Source organism: Balaenoptera acutorostrata, chromosome 8 (genome assembly GCF_949987535.1).
Source record: "Balaenoptera acutorostrata chromosome 8, mBalAcu1.1, whole genome shotgun sequence".
NCBI classification, from domain to species: domain Eukaryota; kingdom Metazoa; phylum Chordata; class Mammalia; order Artiodactyla; family Balaenopteridae; genus Balaenoptera; species Balaenoptera acutorostrata.
Genome location: NC_080071.1, coordinates 47,480,813 through 47,500,179, shown reverse-complemented (window position 1 = coordinate 47,500,179; position 19,367 = coordinate 47,480,813). Strand labels below are relative to the sequence as shown.

Below are 19,367 nucleotides of genomic sequence, written 5' to 3'. Positions count from 1 at the left end.
GAAGATTCTGCCATCTTACGAAATCTCTAGTGATCTTAGCCTGATATGGCCATAATTCCATTACGGAAATACCAAGGGTTAACTTCAGCGATAGTGACCTAGAGCAGAGCAAAGTGAGTGATGCCTTTAAATATTTACATATCATGTAAAATAATAATTATGATATAAACAACAGCAATAAACATGATAGTTAACATTTATTGAAGGTTTGCTATGTGTGGAGGACTAAGTGCTTTATATGTCTATTTATATGTATATATATTATATGTATTAATCCATTTACTACTTATATCAAACTTAGGAACTTTTATCATTATTCTAGGGAAAAAGAAACTGAGGCACAGAGAGTTTAAATAATTGACCAAAGTTGCAAAGCTAGTAAGTAGCTGAGGCAGGGTTTACAGCCTGACATTCTGCAACAGGCAATACATTGCATTGCCTCTCTAATCAAAGCGAATTTCAATAGCCCTCAGGTGTTTTTCACAAATATATTGACAACGTGGATGAAATAATTTGAAGAAGAAATAAACTGTAAAAAAAAAAAAAGTTTCACTTTATTAAGTAACTACATGATGACAAATATATAATATTTTAAAAATATATAGCTCTGGGGGAAAAAAGTGTTTTTTTTTTTTAACTGATTACAAAGAATCCTGAAAAGTAAAAGAGATAGTTATTCAAAAATAGTAATTCTGAAATCTTAGTGTAAGCTGATTCTTTTGTCTGTTTCCTTCATAATAGAAAAGGCTTTAGAATAATTTGGCGAAATTAGCCTAAAAAGAGTTGGAGTGACCTAAACAGGAAGCCTGGCTATTCCCAGCTGTGGGTGATCTCTGAGACCGGCTCTGAGGCTCCTCTTTGCTCCAACAGATGGGAGTGACTTTGAGCTGGATAAAAGTCAAATTCTTACCTCGCCCTTTCACTGCTGGCAGGATCAGATTGCAGTTCTTTCATTATTCTTCACTCCCCAGTTTCCTGATCTGTTTAAAAGAAGAAGTAGAAAAGATAAATCCTCTCTTCAATGCCTGGAAGGGAAAACAAAATGACCTCAACTCCGCTTTGAAAAAATCTTTCCAAGAACTTTCTTCAGAGATTTTACTCGTGAGTACTTGGCAATATACTTTCTAGCCCATGAGAAATAACTTTTATTTCTTTTCCTTGGCGGGGGGTGGGGGTGGGGGAACAAGGGTGCTGAGAGGCAAAGACTTGTAGGGGAGGACCATTGTCTGTAACCCTACAATGAAAATCGACCCTTCTCTGTAAACAAACTCATTGCAATGCTAAACTAAATACTCAGCATTTTCCATTTAGTTTTAAGCAAATATATATGCAATATAGGATTATGCTTTTAAAGACCATGAACATAAAAAGTTGGTGAGATGTAGCCTTGTTTATAATTTTAATCTTGTAGTGGCAGTTCTTTACTAATTGTGTCTTTAATTGGAATTTTCTGAAGATTTTTTTTTTAACCTTTAAACATTATTTAGTAACATATAAAGAAATATAATAAAGAGACTGTCTGGCAGCCTTATGTTTAAAGAAACTTCTTTCATTGCCATTAATTGATGATATTTAAAATAAGGTATAAACATTAGAATCCTTGTAGTCTAAATATTTCTTGCCAGCATTAACTAATCTCTCTTAAGAAAATACTTTACACGTCTCCAAAAACAAAAGCTCATATTCTAAATATACTAAAATAAGAATAGATAGGATTGCACTATATATAGTACAATTACGTAAATTAAAGCAATAGATTACATACCTATATGATGTACTGTCATATTCTTGTTGCTTATAAAACGATATTAAATTTAGCTTCTGATAGTAAACAAAGCACATAGTATAGAAGTACACAACCACAGAACTATAATGAAACAAAAAAAATTAATTATGGAAGCACTCGTTTGTATGAGTATTAATGGAAAAATGAGGGCCAAGAGCAGTGCTGTGCAGAAAAAAAAAGAAAAGATAAGTAACAGCCACACTGTGACTCAGTGCTCTGGAAATTAGTCACAAAATGACTTTGTATAATTGTGATAACATTAAATACAAAGGGCAGAACCCAAGCAGGAAACATACAGCCCAGAGAGTCATATTTTATTGTGTGTAAAAGCGTAATATTTACGTCAGAGGTGAAAAATTGTGTCAATTTTGAGATATTGCAAAGTTTTTTAACCTTTCATAAAACATTTTTAGGATTCTTTTATACTCATCATTCTAGTGCATGATTATTTCAAGACATATAATCTATATTTTATCTAATACTTAAACTGAAGGGTGAATAATCTCTGAAAATGTATTGGAGTATGAATTTTTATTTGGGGCCTATGGGTTAATAAAATGGTATAAAATATCCTTAGGGATCAACAGAGTTGGAAAACTATTAATGTAAATACAGATAATTAACACTACAGATGTAAAACTTTAAAATATTTACTTTTAACAATTTGAATGGTTATATTGGGAAGCCAAATTTGTCTTCTTCAGGTAACTGTACAATCTTATTAGAGAGCTTTAATGACATATATACTACTATTTGGTTCCGTTCTCTATTAGGTATGCTGACTTGTACAAGTTTTGTTTTTTGTTTTTAAAGGTACAGTCTGATATCTTTAAGCATTTGTTTTATCTCCAATGACTAGATGAAAACCTCTTTGGGAAATGTGGTCCTGTTCAAATGGATTATGCTATCACGTAGTGCTTGCTGGTCTGATTGGTTGTCCGTAACTCTAGGCTTCATTTGCTTATTGATTGTACAAATATTTTGCCTAGAATCTTCTATTATAAACAGTATTGCTAAATTTAAAAATAATCTATGAAATAGAAAATTGTTTTTGTATTAAACTATAGTTTTCATAACACTAACTTATTCCCTCCTAAGAATTAATTTCCTGGTCTTAGTTATCTACATCATTCAAATTCAAAACATAATTGGGGGACTTCCCAGGTGGTGCAGTGGTTAAGAATCTGCCTGCCAATGCAGAGGACATGGGTTCCAGCCCTGGTCTGGGAAAATCCCACATGCCGTGGTGCAACTAAGTCTGTGCACCACAACTACTGAGCCTGAGCTCTAGAGCCTGCGAGCCATAACTACTGAGTCTGAGTGCCACAACTACTGAGCCCACACGCCTAGAGCTGGTACTCCACAACAAGAGAACCCACCGCAATGAGAAGCCTGCGTACCACAACGAAGAATAGCTCCACGCGCAGCAACAAAAACCCAACGGAGCCAAGAATAGATAAATAAAGTTATAAAAAAAAAAACAAACCCATAATTGGACAGATGACTACTAGAGGAAAAAAGCCAAACTGAAAAGGTTTTGTTTATTCCCAGAACACCTAGCAATCTAACCAAATAGTAGATATGCTATAGATTCTTTAGGAATTGTTGGTTTACTAAATTCACTGTCACAAACTTTTAATACAGATTTCAACTGAATCAAACATCTCTACTTAATAGAAGAAAAAAAAAGTAAAATAAACATCCTTGCCAAAAAAAAGGGGGGTGGGGGTGGGACAGGAGAGACAATATGAAAAGGAAAGGGAAGTACTCAGAACAGGGTTTTCAAAAAAATCTTGTTTATTGGTATAAATTAAATAAGTAGAATAATAATATTGATTAAAATTAGCTAATTATATCAATTTATTTTTGCTATGTAGACACGATCTAAAAATTGTATTACAGTCCAACTCATCTATTCTCAATAAAGGCTGTCTTCAGCCACCCTTTTCTTGTTTACCATCTAAAACATGTAACTCAGGAAATTTAATTTGCAGAGTTGTCTTTTTTAAAACAAAAAATACTTTTTAAAAAAAAATTATTTATTTATTTGGCTGCACCAGGTCTTAGTTGTGGCCATGCAGGATCTTCGTTGTGCCATGCAGGATCTTTAGTTGCAGCATGCAGGATCTAGTTCTCTGACCAGGGATCGAACCCGGGCCCCCTGCATTGGGAGCACAGAGTCTTACTACCAGGGAAGTCCCAAAACAAAAATACTTTTAAATGCATTATATTTTTTTTATAGAAAATGCCAATAATATAATTATTTGATTGTTACCATCTGCATTTGGAGAAATCTGAATTCAAGACATGGAGTGATTATTGAAGTCCTTGTTTCTGGATATTAAATCTCACCAAAATGAAGAAAGGATGCAAGTTATTCCAGAGAGTTCTCTTTATGCTAGACCACCTCCCTTGGGTCTCTGAGATCCTCAGTGACTGCTTTCTTGGTATGATGTATCATCTCCAGGAGCCCAGTCTTCCCATTACCCTTCTCTCCCTGTCTTCACTTCAAGTGGCAGGTGCTGTGTAGAACCAGAGCCTAGGATTCAGCTACCAATAGGATGAGGGCACCCTAGTCATTTCCACTTTTCTTCTTTTCAAAAGCAATAACAAAAAGCACTGGATGCATGTCAAATCTGCTATGTTCGTCTCTCTTCAGGCCTTCCTTTGTGATTCTATGCTCTTTCTTAGTTGGAACAACCATATTTTAAAATTATTTTAAAAACAAGAGGTCCATGATCCATACTAGGAGTCCCAGTGCTGCAATATTTCTGTCTCACTTGCTCCATCTGATAGACCACAGGTACCTGGGGAGACACAGAATTACTGCAAGGAATTCCTCAATCAAAATGTGATGGTAGCATTCTCTCTAGACTGAATAAATATTACATGTTGTTGATTAGGCTATTTCAACATCAGGAATGTAAAAGTATCTATCGATACAGCACTGATATACTGTGGTGGGTTTTTTTTGTTTTTTGTTTTTAATTTATTTATTTTTGGCTGTGTTGGGTCTTCGTTTCTGTGCGAGGGCTTTCTCTAGTTGCGGCGAGTGGGGGCCACTCTTCATCACAGTGCACGGGCCTCTCAGTATCGCGGCCTCTCTTGTTGCGGAGCACAGACTCCAGACGCGCAGGCTCAGTAGTTGTGGCTCACGGGCCTAGTTGCTCCGCGGCATGTGGGATCTTCCCAGACCGGGGCACGAACCCATGTCCCCTGCATTGGCAGGCAGATTCTCAACCGCTGCGCCACCAGGGAAGCCCCTACTGTTTTTATTACCAAGCATAGAGTGCCATTGACCCCCTTCAACTGTACCACACCCTCAGTGCCACCAACACCCTGCTGCCAACCTCATTCTGTCTCTCCTATTCATGTTTCTTACCAACATCTATCCCATCCTTGAATCCTGTAATAATCCTGTAATCTAAACATCACCTCATTCCTTACTTCGCAAGGCTTAGAAATGGAGTAAATCTCATAAATTGGGTGAGTCTCCAGAATAGTAGTCTTTGTTGCAAAATATTGGTAATATTTTTAAAGTTCTTTTAGGAATAAACTTCAAAGTATCCCAGGAAATGAATCAAAATGTTTGTATCAAAATATCAAACGCCTACTCACTCTTCTATGTGCAACCAATTTCAAATATATGTGACTATAAAATGAATGAACTTCTGATTCATGCTACATGAATGATTTTGAGAACATTATGCTAAGTGAAATAAGCCAGACACACACAAAAAAACAAATAGTGTATAATTTCACTTACATGGGATATCTACAATAGGCAAATTCATAGAAAAAGAAAGTAGAATAGAGGTTACCAGAGTTTGGAGGAAGGGATGAATGGTGAGTTATTGCTTAATGGATACAAAGTTTCTGTTTGGGGTAATGAAAAATTTTGGAAGTAGATAGTGGTGATGATTGCACAAAAATATAAATGTAATTAATGCCACTGAGTTGTACACTTAAAAATAGTTAAAATTGCAAATTTCATGATATATCTATTTTACCACAATCAAAAATAGTAAATGAAAAATATTAATATTTTTAGTTTTTTTCTGTTTCAATTTACATAGTTTCTATCATTATATCTTCAAATTTACTTATCTTTTCTTCTATGTCCAATGTGTTTATAATCCCATCTAGTGTGTTTTTCATCTCAAATAATGTTGTTTTCATCTCTAGAAACTCAGTTTGAGTCTTTATCTTCTTTCTCTATTTAACACACTCAATATTTTCTGTAGATTCTTGAACATATGAGTGCAGTTAAAATTTTAGTTTAAATTTTAGTTTAAAATTTAGTTAAATTTTAGTTGAAAATTTTAGTTTAGTTTATGAATGCAGTTAAACTTTTAGTTTAATTTTAGTTTAGTTTGTTAATTCTATTTTCTGTGTCATTTGGCTTCTTCTCATTATGTTATATTTTACTGTTTTTTGCAGACCTTATAATTTTTATTTGAATGCCTGATATTATGAATCTTACCTTCTTAAGTGCTGAATATGTTGTATTCCTGTAAATAATACTGAGCTCTGTTCTGAGTTGCAGTTTAATTACTTGGAAACAATCTTGTATTTTGTTATCTCACTGTCAAGCTTTGTTAGGCAGAATCAGAGAAATGTTTATTCTATGGTTAATTTTTTTCCCAGTACTGAGAAAAAAACTTTCTGACTACTCTGCTTAATGCACCATGAATGGAGGTTTTTGCAATTTAGGGACAAGAAAATATTCACAGCTTTACATGTGTTCTAAGTGTTATTCCCCTCTAGCCCTTTAAGGTGGTTCTTTACCCAAACTTGGGTACTTTTCTCTTGTATATGTACTGATCAGTATTAGGCTGAAGACTTGAGGGCCATCTGAAGATTTCTGGATCTCTCCTTCTGTATAGCTCTCTACTCTGTTACACAACCGTGCATACTCTAGCTACCCTGGCCTCTACAGACAATGTGCTTTCTTCTAAACTCAGGGAGACCACTGGGCAATTCCAGAACCTCCTTTTCCTGAATTTGAATGTGGAAACTCCCTTCAGTCAGTGTGCTGGAGCAAATCGGAATGTAGGGGTGAACTCTTGTTTCCCATCCTTATGGGATCACTGCTCTTCACTGACCAATATTTAGTTAGCGGGAAACCATCATTTAATACATTTTGACTATTTTATTTTTTTAAGTTGTTTCAGGTGGGAGGATAAATCCAATGTTAATCCATTGTGGCTGGAAGTAGAAGGGCTATTTTTCTTTAAATTTTTATTTTGTATTGACGTATAGTTGATTTACAATGTTGTGTTAGTTTCAGGTGTACAGCAAAGTGAATCAGTTACACATATACATATATCTATTCTTTTTCAGATTCTTTTCTTATACAGGTTATTATAGATGACTGAGTAGAGTTCCTTGTGCTATACAGTAGGTCCTTGTTAATTATCTATTTTATATATAGTAATGTGTATATGCAATCCCAAACTCCTAATTTATCCCTCCCTACAACCTTTCCCCTTTGGTAACCATAAATTTGTTTTCTAAGTCTGTAAGTCTGTTTCTGTTTTGTAAATAAGTTCATTTGTATCTCTTTTTTAGATTCCACATATTAGTGATATCATATGATATTTGTCTTTCTTTGTCTGACTTAATTCACTTGGTATGTTAATCTCTAGGCCTGTCCATGTTGCTGCAAATGGCATTATTTCATTCTTTTTTTAATGCTGAGCAATATTCCATTATATATGTGTACCACATCTTCTTTATCCATTCATCTGTTGATGGACATTTAGGTTGCTTCCATGTCTTGGCTATTGTAAATAGTACTGCAATGATCATTAGGGTGCATGCATCTTTTCGAATTATGGTTTTCTCTGAATATATGCCCAGGAGTGGGATTGCTGGATCATATGGTAGCTCTATTTTTACTTTTCTAAGGAACCTCCATACTGTTCTCCATAGTGGCTGTACCAATTTACATTCCCACCAACAGTGTAGGTTCCCTTTTCTCCACACCCTCTCCAGCATTTATTGTCTGTAGATTTTTTTTGATGGCCATGCTGACTGGTGTGAGGTGATACCTCATTGTAGCTTTGATTTGTATTTCTGTAATAATTAGCAATGTTGAGCATTTTTTCATGTGCTTTTTGGCCATCTGCATGTCTTCTTTGGAGAAATGTCTATTTAGATTTTCTGCCCATTTTTTGATTGGGTTATTTGTGTTTTTTTGATATTGAGCTGCATGAGCTGTTTGTATATTTTGGAGATTAATCCCTTCTCAGTCATATCGTTTGCAAATATTTTCTCCCATTCTGTGGGTTATCTTTTTGTTTTGTTTATGGTTTCCTTTGCTGTGCAGTGGAAGGGCTACTTTTTTTTTTTTTTCTTTTTTTTTTTTTTCAAACATCTTTATTGAAGTATAATTGCCTTACAATAGTGTGTTAGCATCTGCTTTATAACAAAGTGAATCTGTTATACATATACAATATGTTCCCATTTCTCTTCCCTCTTGCATCTCCCTCCCTCCCACCCTCCCCATCCCACCCCTCTAGGTGGTCACAAAGCACCGAGCTGATCTCCCTGTGCTATGCGGCTGCTTCCCACTAGCTATCTATTTTACATTTGGTAGTGTATATATGTCCATGACACTCTCTTACCCTGTCACATCTCACCCCACCCCCTCCCCATATCCTCAAGTCCATTCTCTAGTAGGTCTGTGTCTTTATTCCCGTCTTGCCACTAGGTTCTTCATGGCCTTTTTTTTTTTTTTTTCCCCTTAGATTCCATATATATGTGTTAGCATACTGTATTTGTTTTTCTCTTTCTGACTTACTTCACTCTGTATGACAGACTCTAACTCCATCCACCTCATTACAAATACCTCCATTTCATTTCTTTTTATGGCTGAGTAATATTCCATTGTATATATGTGCCACATCTTCTTTATCCATTCATCTGTCGATGGACATTTAGGTTGCTTCCATGTCCTGGCTATTGTAAATAGAGCTGCAATGAACATTTTGGTACATGACTCTTTTTGACCTATGGTTTTCTCAGGGTATATGCCCAGTAGTGGGATTGCTGGGTCGTATGGTAGTTCTATTTGTAGTTTTTTAAGGAACCTCCATACTGTTCTCCATAGTGGCTGTATCAATTTACATTCCCACCAACAGTGCAAGAGTGTTCCCTTTCCTCCACACCCTCTCCAGCATTTATTGTTTCTAGATTTTTTGATGATGGCCATTCTAACCGGTGTGAGATGATATCTCATTGTAGTTTTGATTTGCATTTCTCTAATGATTAATGATGTTGAGCATTCTTTCATGTGTCTGTAGGCCATCTGTATATCTTCTTTGGAGAAATGTCTATTTAGATCTTCTGCCCATTTTTGGATTGGGTTGTTCGTTTTTTTGTTATTGAGCTGCATGAGCTGCTTGTAAATCTTGGAGATTAATCCTTTGTCAGTTGCTTCATTTGCAAATATTTTCTCCCATTCTGAGGGTTGTCTTTTGGTCTTGTTTATGGTTTCCTTTGCTGTGCAAAAGCTTTTCAGTTTCATTAGGTCCCATTTGTTTATTTGTGTTTTTATTTCCGTTTCTCTGGGAGCTGGGTCAAAAAGAATCTTGCTGTGATGTATGTCATAGAGTGTTCTGCCTATGTTTTCCTCTAAGAGTTTGATAGTGTCTGGCCTTACACTTAGGTCTTTAATCCATTTTGAGTTTATTTTTGTGCATGGTGTCAGGGAGTGTTCTAATTTCATACTTTTACATGTTCCTGTCCAATTTTCCCAGCACCACTTATTGAAGAGGCTGTCTTTTCTCCACTGTATATGCTTGCCTCCTTTATCAAAGATAAGTTGACCATATGTGTGTGGGTTTATCTCTGGGCTTTCTATCCTGTTCCATTGATCTATATTTCTGTTTTTGTGCCAATACCAAACTGTCTTGATTACTGAAGCTTTGTAATATAGTCTGAAGTCAGGGAGCCTGATTCCCCCAGCTCCATTTTTCGTTCTCAAGATTGCTTTGGCTATTCGGGGTCTTTTGTGTTTCCATACAAATTGTGAAATTTTTTGTTCTAGTTCTGTGAAAAATGCCAGTGGTAGTTTGATAGGGATTGCATTGAATCTGTAGATTGCTTTGGGTAGTAGAGACATTTTCACAATGTTGATTCTTCCAATCCAGGAACATGGTATATCTCTCCATCTATTTGTATCATCTTTAATTTCTTTCATCAGTGTCTTATAATTTTCTGCATACAGGTCTTTTGTCTCCTTAGGTAGGTTTATTCCTAGATATTTTATTCTTTTTGTTGCAATGGTAAATGGGAGTGTTTTCTTAATTTCACTTTCAGATTTTTCGTCATTAGTGTATAGAAATGCAAGAGATTTCTGTGCATTAATTTTGTATCCTGCTACTTTACCAAATTCATTGATTAGCTCTAGGAGTTTTCTGGTAGCCTCTTTAGGATTCTCTATGTATAGTATCATGTCATCTGCAAATAGTGACAGCTTTACTTCTTCTTTTCCGATTTGGATTCCTTTTATTTCTTTGTCTTCTCTGATTGCTGTGGCTAGGACTTCCAGAACTATGTTGAATAATAGTGGTGAGAGTGGGCAACCTTGTCTTGTTCCTGATCTTAGTGGAAATGGTTTCAGTTTTTCACCATTGAGGACAATGTTGGCTGTGGGTTTGTCATATATGGCGTTTATTATGTTGAGGAAAGTTCCCTCTATGCCTACTTTCTGCAGGGCTTTTATCATAAATGGGTGTTGAATTTTGTCAAAAGCTTTCTCTGCATCTATTGAGATGATCATATGGTTTTTCTCCTTCAATTTGTTAATATGGTGTATCACATTGATTGATTTGCGTATATTGAAGAATCCTTGCATTCCTGGGATAAACCCCACTTGATCATGGTGTATGATCCTTTTAATGTGCTGTTGGATTCTGTTTGCTAGTATTTTGTTGAGGATTTTTGCATCTATGTTCATCAGTGATATTGGCCTGTAGTTTTCTTTCGTTGTGACATCTTTGTCTGGTTTTGGTATCAGGGTGATGGTGGCCTCGTAGAATGAGTTTGGGAGTGTTCCTCCCTCTGCAATATTTTGGAAGAGTTTGAGAAGGATAGGTGTTAGCTCTTCTCTAAATGTTTGATAGAATTCGCCTGTGAAGCCATCTGGTCCTGGGCTTTTGTTTGTTGGAAGGTTTTTAATCACAGTTTCAATTTCAGTGCTTGTGATTGGTCTGTTCATATTTTCTATTTCTTCCTGGTTCAGTCTCGGCAGTTTGTGCATTTCTAAGAATCTGTCCATTTCTTCCAGGTTGTCCATTTTATTGGCATAGAGTTGCTTGTAGTAATCTCTCATGATCTTTTGTATTTCTGCAGTGTCAGTGGTTACTTCTCCTTTTTCATTTCTAATTCTATTGATCTGAGTCTTCTCCCTTTTTCTCTTGATGAGTCTGGCTAATGGTTTATCAATTTTGTTTATCTTCTCAAAGAACCAGCTTTTAGTTTCATTGATTTTTGCTATTGTTTCCTTCATTTCTTTTTCATTTATTTCTGACCTGATCTTTATAATTTATTTCCTTCTGCTGGCTTTGGGGTTTTTTTGTTCTTCTTTCTCTAATTGCTTTAGGTGCAAGGTTAGGTTGTTTATTCGAGATGTTTCCTGTTTCTTGAGGTAGGCTTGTATTGCTATAAACTTCCCTCTTAGCACTGCTTTTGCTGTGTCCCATAGGTTTTGGGTCGTCGTGTCTCCATTGTCATTTGTTTCTAGGTATTTTTTGATTTCCCCTTTGATTTCTTCAGTAATCACTTCGTTATTAAGTAATGTATTGTGTAGCCTCCATGTGTTTGTATTTTTTACAGATCTTTTCCTGTAATTGATATCTAGTCTCATAGCGTTGTGGTCGGAAAAGATACTTGATACGATTTCAATTTTCTTAAATTTACCAAGGCTTGATTTGTGACCCAAGATATGATCTATCCTGGAGAATGTTCCATGAGCACTTGAGAAAAATGTGTATTCTGTTGTTTTTGGGTGGAATGTCCTATAAATATCAATTAAGTCCATATTGTTTAATGTATCTTTTAAAGCTTGTGTTTCCTTATTTATTTTCATTTTGGATGATCTGTCCATTGGTGAAAGTGGGGTGTTAAAGTCCCCTACTATGATTGTGTTGCTGTCAATTTCCCCTTTCATGGCTGTTAGTATTTGCCTTATGTATTGAGGTGCTCCTATGTTGGGTGCATAAATATTTACAATTGTTATACCTTCCTCTTGGATCGATCCCTTGATCATTATATAGTGTCCTTCTTTGTCTCTTGTAATAGTCTTTATTTTAAAGTCTATTTTGTCTGATATGAGAATTGCTACTCCAGCTTTCTTTTGATTTCCATTTGCATGGAATATCTTTTTCCATCCCCTCACTTTCAGTCTGTATGTGTCCCTAGGTCTGAAGTGGGTCTCTTGTAGACAGCATATGTATGGGTCTTGTTTTTGTATCCATTCAGCCAGCCTGTGTCTTTTGGTGGGAGCATTTAATCCATTTACATTCAAGGTAATTATCGATATGTATGTTCCTATTCCCATTTTCTTAAATGTATTGGGTTTGTTATTGTAGGTGTTTTCCTTCTCTTGTGTTTCTTGCCTAGAGAATTTCCTTTAGCATTTGTTGTAAAGCTGGTTTGGTGGTGCTGAACTCTCTCAGCTTTTGCTTGTCTGTAAAGGTTTAAATTTCTCCATCGAATCTGAATGAGATCCTTGCTGGGTAGAGTAATCTTGGTTGTAGGTTTTTCTCCTTCATGACTTTAAGTATATCCTGCCACTCCCTTCTGGCTTGCAGAGTTTCTGCTGAGAGATCAGATGTTAACCTTATGGGGATTCCCTTGTGTGTTATTTGTTTTTTTTTCCCTTGCTGACTTTAATATGTTTTCCTTATATTTAATTTTTGACAGTTTGATTAATATGTGTCTTGGCGTGTTCCTCCTTGGGTTTATCCTGTATGGGACTCTCTGTGCTTCCAGGACTTGATTAACTATTTCCTTTCCCATATTAGGGAAGTTTTCAACTATAATCTCTTCAAAAATTTTCTCAGTCCCTTTCTTTTTCTCTTCTTCTTCTGGTACCCCTATAATTCGAATGTTGGCACGTTTAATGTTGTCCCAGAGGTCCCTGAGACTGTCCTCAGTTCTTTTCATTCTTTTTTCTTTATCCTGCTCTGTAGTAGTTATTTCCACCATTTTATCTTCCAGGTCACTTATCCTTTCTTCTGCCTCAGTTATTCTACTATTGATCCCATCTAGAGTATTTTTAATTTCATTTATTGTGTTTTTCATCATTGCTTGGTTCCTCTTTAGTTCTTCTACATCCTTGTTAAATGTTTCTTGCATTTTGTCTATTCTATTTCCAAGATTTTGGATCATCCTTACTATCATTATTCTGAATTCTTTTTCAGGTAGACTACCTATTTCCTCTTCATTTGTTAAGTCCAGTGTGTTTTGAGCCTGCTCCTTCATCTGCTGTGTGTTTTTCTGTCGTCTCATTTTGCCTATCTTACTGTGTTTGGGGTCTCCTTTTCACAGGCTGCAGGTTCGTAGTTCCCGTTGTTTTTGGTATCTGTCCCCAGCGGCTAAGGTTGGTTCAGTGGGTTGTGTAGGCTTCCAGGTGGAGGGAACTAGTGCCTGAGTTCTGGTGGATGAGGCTAGATCTTGTCTTTCTGGTGGGCACGTCCACGTCTGGTGGTGTATTTTGTGGTGTCTGTGGCCTTATTATGATTTTAGGCAGCCTCTCTGCCAATGGATGGGGTTGTGTTCCTGTCTAGCTAGTTGTTTGGCATAGGATGTCCAGCACTGTAGCTTGCTGGTCGTTGAGTGAAGCTGGGTCTTGATGTTGAGATGGAGATCTCTGGGAGATTTTTGCCGTTTGGTATTACGTGGAGCTGGGAGGTCTCTTGTGGACCAGTGTTCTGAAGTTGGCTCTCCCACCTCAGAGGCATGGCCCTGATGCCTGGCTGGAGCACCAAGAGCCTTTCGTCCACACGGCTCAGAGTAAAAGGGAGAAAAAATAGAAAGAAAGAAAGAAAGAAAGAGGCTATAATATAGTGAAGTAAAATAAAGCTATTGTAAAGCAAAGCTATACAGACAAAATCTCACCCAGAAGCATATACATATACACTCACAAAAAAAAGGAAAAGGGGAAAAATTAATATCTCCTGCTCCCAGAGTCCACCTCCTGAATTTGGGATGATTCGTTGTCTATTCAGGTATTCAACAGATGCAGGCACATCAAGGTGTTTGTGGAGTTTTAATCCGCTGCTTCTGAGGCTGCTGGGAGAGATTTCCCCTTCTCTTCCCTGTTCGCACAGCTCCTGGGGTTCAGCTTTGGATTTGGACCCGCCTCTGCGTGTAGGTCGCCTGAGGGCGTCTGTTCCCCGCCCAGACAGGACGGGGTTAAAGGAGCAGCTGCTTCGGGGGCTCTGGCTCACCCAGGCCGCGGGGAGGGAGCGGTACGGAGGAGGCAGGGCGAGCCTGCGGCGGCGGAGGCCGGCGTGACGTTGCACCAGCTCGAGGCGCGCAGTGCGTTCTCCCGGGGATGTTGTCCCCGGATCCCGGGACCCTGGCAGTGGCGGGCTGCACAGGCTCCCGGGAGGGGAGGTGTGGAGAGTGACCTGTGCTCACACACAGGCTTTTTGGAGGCGGCAGCAGCAGCCCCAGCGTCTCACGCCCGTCTCTGGGGTCCGCGCTGATTGCCGTGGCTCGCGCCCTTCTCTGGAGTTCGTTTAGGCGGCGCTCTGAATCCCCTCTCCTTGCGCGCAGCGAAACAAAGAGGCAAGAAAAAGTCTCTTGCCTCTTCGGCAGCTGCAGACCTTTTCCTGGTCTCCCTCCCGGCTAGCTGTGGTGCGCCAACCCCTTCAGGCTGTGTTCACGCCGCCAGCCCCAGTCCTCTCCCTGCTATCCGACCGCAGCCCGAGCCTCAGCTCCCAGCCCTGCCCGCCCCAGCGGGGGAGCAGACAAGCCTCTCGGGCTGGTGAGTGCTGCTAGGCGCCGAGCCTCTGTGCGGGAACCTCTCCGCTTTGCCCTCCGCACCTCTGTGGCTGCGCTCTACTCCGTGGCTCTGAAGCTTCCCCCCTCCGCCCCCCGCAGTCTCCGCCCGCGAAGGGGCTCCTAGTGCGTGGAAACCTTTCCTCCTTCACGGCTCCCTCCCACTGGTGCAGGTGCCGTCCCTATTCTTTTGTCTCTGTTATTTCTTTTTTCTTTTGCCCTACCCAAGTACGGGGGGAGTTTCTTGCCTTTTTGGAGGTCGGACGTTTTCTGCCAGCGTTCAGTGGGTGTTCTGCAGGAGCAGTTCCACGTGTAGGTGTATTTCTACTGTATCTGTGGGAAGGAATGTGATCTCCGCGTCTTACTCTTCCGCCATCTTCTCTATCATCCCAGGAAGGGCTACTTTTTTAAATTATATTTTAATGATATCCTAAAAAACTAAAAATAAACATAAATAGAATGAGAAATTTTAAGGGCATATAAACTGTAATTCATTCATTGGCCTGGATAAGATAAATACATTTTTTGCCTGCTATATCTCAGCAACTATGTTAGATGAGTAAATATATTTACATGATTGTACAATTAAAAACTTAAATTCACTATTTCTAAAAAATAATTATTTCATTTCAGATAAGCAGTTTGTTTCATTATGATTTTCTGATAATGGTAGTTGTTTGGGCGGCTAATATTTTACTCTCTTCTATTTTAGATGACAAATTCATTCTACAAGCTTAAAACCAATCAAGTTGTCACTTGTTCAACAGGCATTTCCAAAACTCTGAGTGCTGAGTGTTATTTACCTAAAGCCTCCATAGTTTTGCAATGAATTAAAGATTGCCTTTACTGATAGTTTCCTTTCACAGTTTCTCATAATTATCTTTCCTCCCCTGATTCCTGGATACTTCTACATATTGGAAACTGGGAAAGTTCATTGACAGCACAAATTAAAACTTTCTCTTTTTATGAAAAAAGTTTCAGGTGTTTCCTGCTTAATTATATATACCAATTGATATAAACAGATAATCCCAAATGACAAATATTGTAAACAAAAATTATAGTTAGCATTAGAATTTGTTTTTATAATTATGTAAGAGTGTGTACATTATTGAAGTTTCTATGCATCTTATTTGAGTTCTGTGGTTTTAGTCTCCTTTAGCATAGTTATTCAGTCTATGAGGAAAGGAAAACAGGTACACAGTAAAGAAATCATTATGGCATCTACATCCTGGCAGTAATACAGGTTTATAAAAAAATTATGAGATAAGCAATTTACCTTAGAAACACTCAGGCCCTCCTTTCAGTGCTAATAATTTTTTTCAAGTTTCAGATTTCCCAGGATTAACCTCTTTTTGTATGTTTTTCTCTTAAGGAATTGCTGAAGAATGTTCCAGTGGAAGAAAAGTGTTTAACTAGGGAGAATTTAGATTAGCCTCAATTAACATGGCAAAAGATGGGTGTTGTTTTTTTTGTTTTTCTATTTGTGGTAAACTCTGGACGAGACTCCTTTAAAGCCATTTGCATTTATTAGTTATATCCCTAAAGAAAGGAAAAGGTTCCTTAGGTACCAATGTTTGCCCTATCACTACTATGTCAACATTGCTCTCCCAACCACCACCTGCATTCCATATTACCATCTCCTTATTCAGAGGCAAAAGAGATACAAGTGACCATCTATCCTTCCTAATAGGTACTGGAAGCCTCTTCTGAAAAGATATGAGTAAATGGGCATTCATGGATGGTCCTCAAAAACATGTGTGAAAAAATATCTGAGCCATGTATTTGCTCTTTAGAAGGGAATGTATAGTTTTCCTCAGATCTCTCAGGAGCTTACATATCACCATGAAAAATATATCTGAGACATGATTAAATATCCAAGGAAAACAGTATATAGCATTGGGATCAAAAAAGAGTGTCAAGTAATAATATATCCTGAAGAAGGCAAGATAAAGATTTCAAAGGCCAATAAACTTGACATAGGAGGGATAAGGGTGGGGTAGAGATGGATAAGTTATCCTATGTATAAGAAATCTTGGAGAAAAGATCTTTTTTGAGAAGTCTTGGAAGAGATTAAATTATTTTAAGATCTTCAGTTCAATCATTACACTTGAATAAGCAGATTCAATTTTTAATATCTTTAAAGCTGAGCATTAACTATGTGCTTTTTATATATTAGAACTTATGCAGGGTACAAAAAGTGTACAATGTGATAATTTTTTTTTAAATTTATTTTTGGCTACGTTGGGTCTTCGTTGCTGCACGCGGGCTTTCTGTAGTTGAGGTGAGTGGAGGCTACTCTTCATTGCGGTGCGCGGGCTTCTCATTGCTGTGGCTTCTCCTGTTGTGGAGCACGGGCTCTAGGCGTGTGGGCTTCAGTAGTTGTTGTGCGCAGGCTCAGTAGTTGTGGCTCGCGGGCTCTAGAGTGCAGGCTCAGTAGTTGTGGCACACAGGCTTAGTTGCTCCATGGCATGTGGGATCTTCCCAGACCAGGACTCAAGCCTGTGTTCCCTGCACTGGCAGGCAGATTCCCAACCACTGCGCCACCAGGGAAGCCCAATGTGATAAATTTTAATCATTTATAAATTAACCTATTAGGATTTGAAGTAACTTAACACAAATAAAAACTCTGGTCTTCATTCTCAAAAATTACAATCAGGGGAATTAAGTAGGGCATTTAACAAGAACATGCTATCTGATTCCTGATTATGTGTTAGGTAGAATATGAATAGGAGAAAAAGGAATGGCAATTTAGAGAAACTAGCAGATATTTATAAAAATGTAAAATAATGAGCATTCAATGTGAGGAACCAAGAGAAAAAAAGAACTATTTATTGGATGCTATGAGTAAAATAGGAAGTAGCACTAGTTTCCTTTCATTCTCTGGGTCCATAGTTCATTGTTTCATGGGTCTGACATTTTACAGTCTGAATGGAAGTGGCTGAAGATTAACATGTTAATGGTTCCTGGAGGACCATGACTTAGCTGCCTGGGACCTCTGTTCCTTTACAATGATGACTCAGAAAGTTGAACTCAGGATGTCATGGGTGTAGTCACCAACAGCTGCAGTTCCAATCTTAACTAAGCTCAGTTGCTTTTCATTAGAGCACAATCAGAAATTCCCGGGTTTTTTACTTTCGGACTGACTTCACCCGCAGAATTACTCTCACTGAGGAGGGAGAAAATTGATCATTACTGGTTCAACATGTTTATTGTACTTAAGTATAAAAACTTTAGCTAATATTTGGAATCATAACAATTTCATAGTCAGAAACAAAGTTACCTGATTATTCATCTGACACCAGAATGTTATAAATATCTAGCCTCAGGTATATTGAGTATAAATTTTGTTTCTCTTTCCCTCAAGGAAATGACAGTATAGGAATATTTTGTGGGAACTTCCCATACATGCACTAACATTTCCTCTCCTTTTCTCATACTACAACAGATACTATCAAAAGCAGGAAGTTGAGAAGTTTCCAATATATTTCTCTGAGCAGAGACAAAATCTAAGATGGCAACAGACTTTGAGGGGAAATGAGGAAGCAGACTTGACTTTATCTATTGATCTTTAAAATTAAAAAAGGTAAAATAACCTGAATTACATAAGCTATGAATCCAGGTTCTAACTAGAAACCTGTTAGGAAGGTCTCAACTGTCTTTCCAAAACACATATACTTCCTGCCTAAGATGTCATACTCAATATTAATTAATAGATTAATTAGAATTAATAAATTAATTATGTAATCAGGAGATAGATTGATTGATAGACATATAATCAGGGAAGCAATGTTCCTGAAATACCATTTTCTTATCTTACTAAATAATGGGTGCCTAGAAGAGCAGATACAAACAGGAGAAAAAATAGAAGCAGCCATAGGTCTTTCTATGTAATTTTCTTTCTAATATGGACAGTAATGATAATAAAGACATAGTTAATATATTCAATTCTTTTCTTTTCTCACACCAAAATTCATTGTATTCCTTTGCTTTTCTTTTTTATTTCCTTCCATTTGGGGCTACTGGCATTAGTAGTTGACCAGAATTATATCCTCAGAAATCTCTATTTTGGTTTAGATATATAATACCAAGTTTTATTTATTTATCTATTTATTTATTTTCCTGCTTAAAGGAAAAAAATGAAAACAGCATACTATGAAGATCTTTGCTGTTAAACTGAATTAGATTAAGAAGAGTCCCTGTGATGAGGAAAGGTGAACTCATTCAAAGAAATGAATGCCACCTTCTTTTGACAAAATGTCTTACAAATTTAACTGTAATATCTAGACAAAATAATTCCCCACCTTTTTTCTAAGAGTTTTGGTAGCTATGGGCAACTATATAAGGAAGAATCTCTGGCATTATTTCTTTTATTAATTATTTCTATCTTATTTTCCTTTGTTCATTGTATTTTTCTCAGTAAAATATATACACTCTCTTTGGACCTTTCTTACAAATTTCAGAAATATTTTTACATATTTACATTTCCACTATTCTTTCTTTTAATTAATTAATTTATTTATTTATTTTGGCTGCATTGGTCTTCATTGCTGCACGTGGGCTTTCT

General features: G+C 37.3%; 1 protein-coding gene across 2 annotated transcripts in view; it reads left to right on the top strand.

Annotated features, from left to right (window-relative positions):
* Nucleotides 1-829: 829 nt before the first annotated feature.
* TFPI (tissue factor pathway inhibitor) overlaps nucleotides 830-19,367 on the top strand; it is a 77,102-nt gene continuing 58,564 nt past the window's right edge. The window contains exon 1 of one of the 2 annotated variants that reach the window (XM_007196145.3): nucleotides 830-1,101. The gene's annotated coding sequence lies outside the window, so the exon portion shown is untranslated. The remainder of the gene's footprint in view (nucleotides 1,102-19,367) is intronic. The other variant, XM_007196144.3, reaches the window with a different exon arrangement.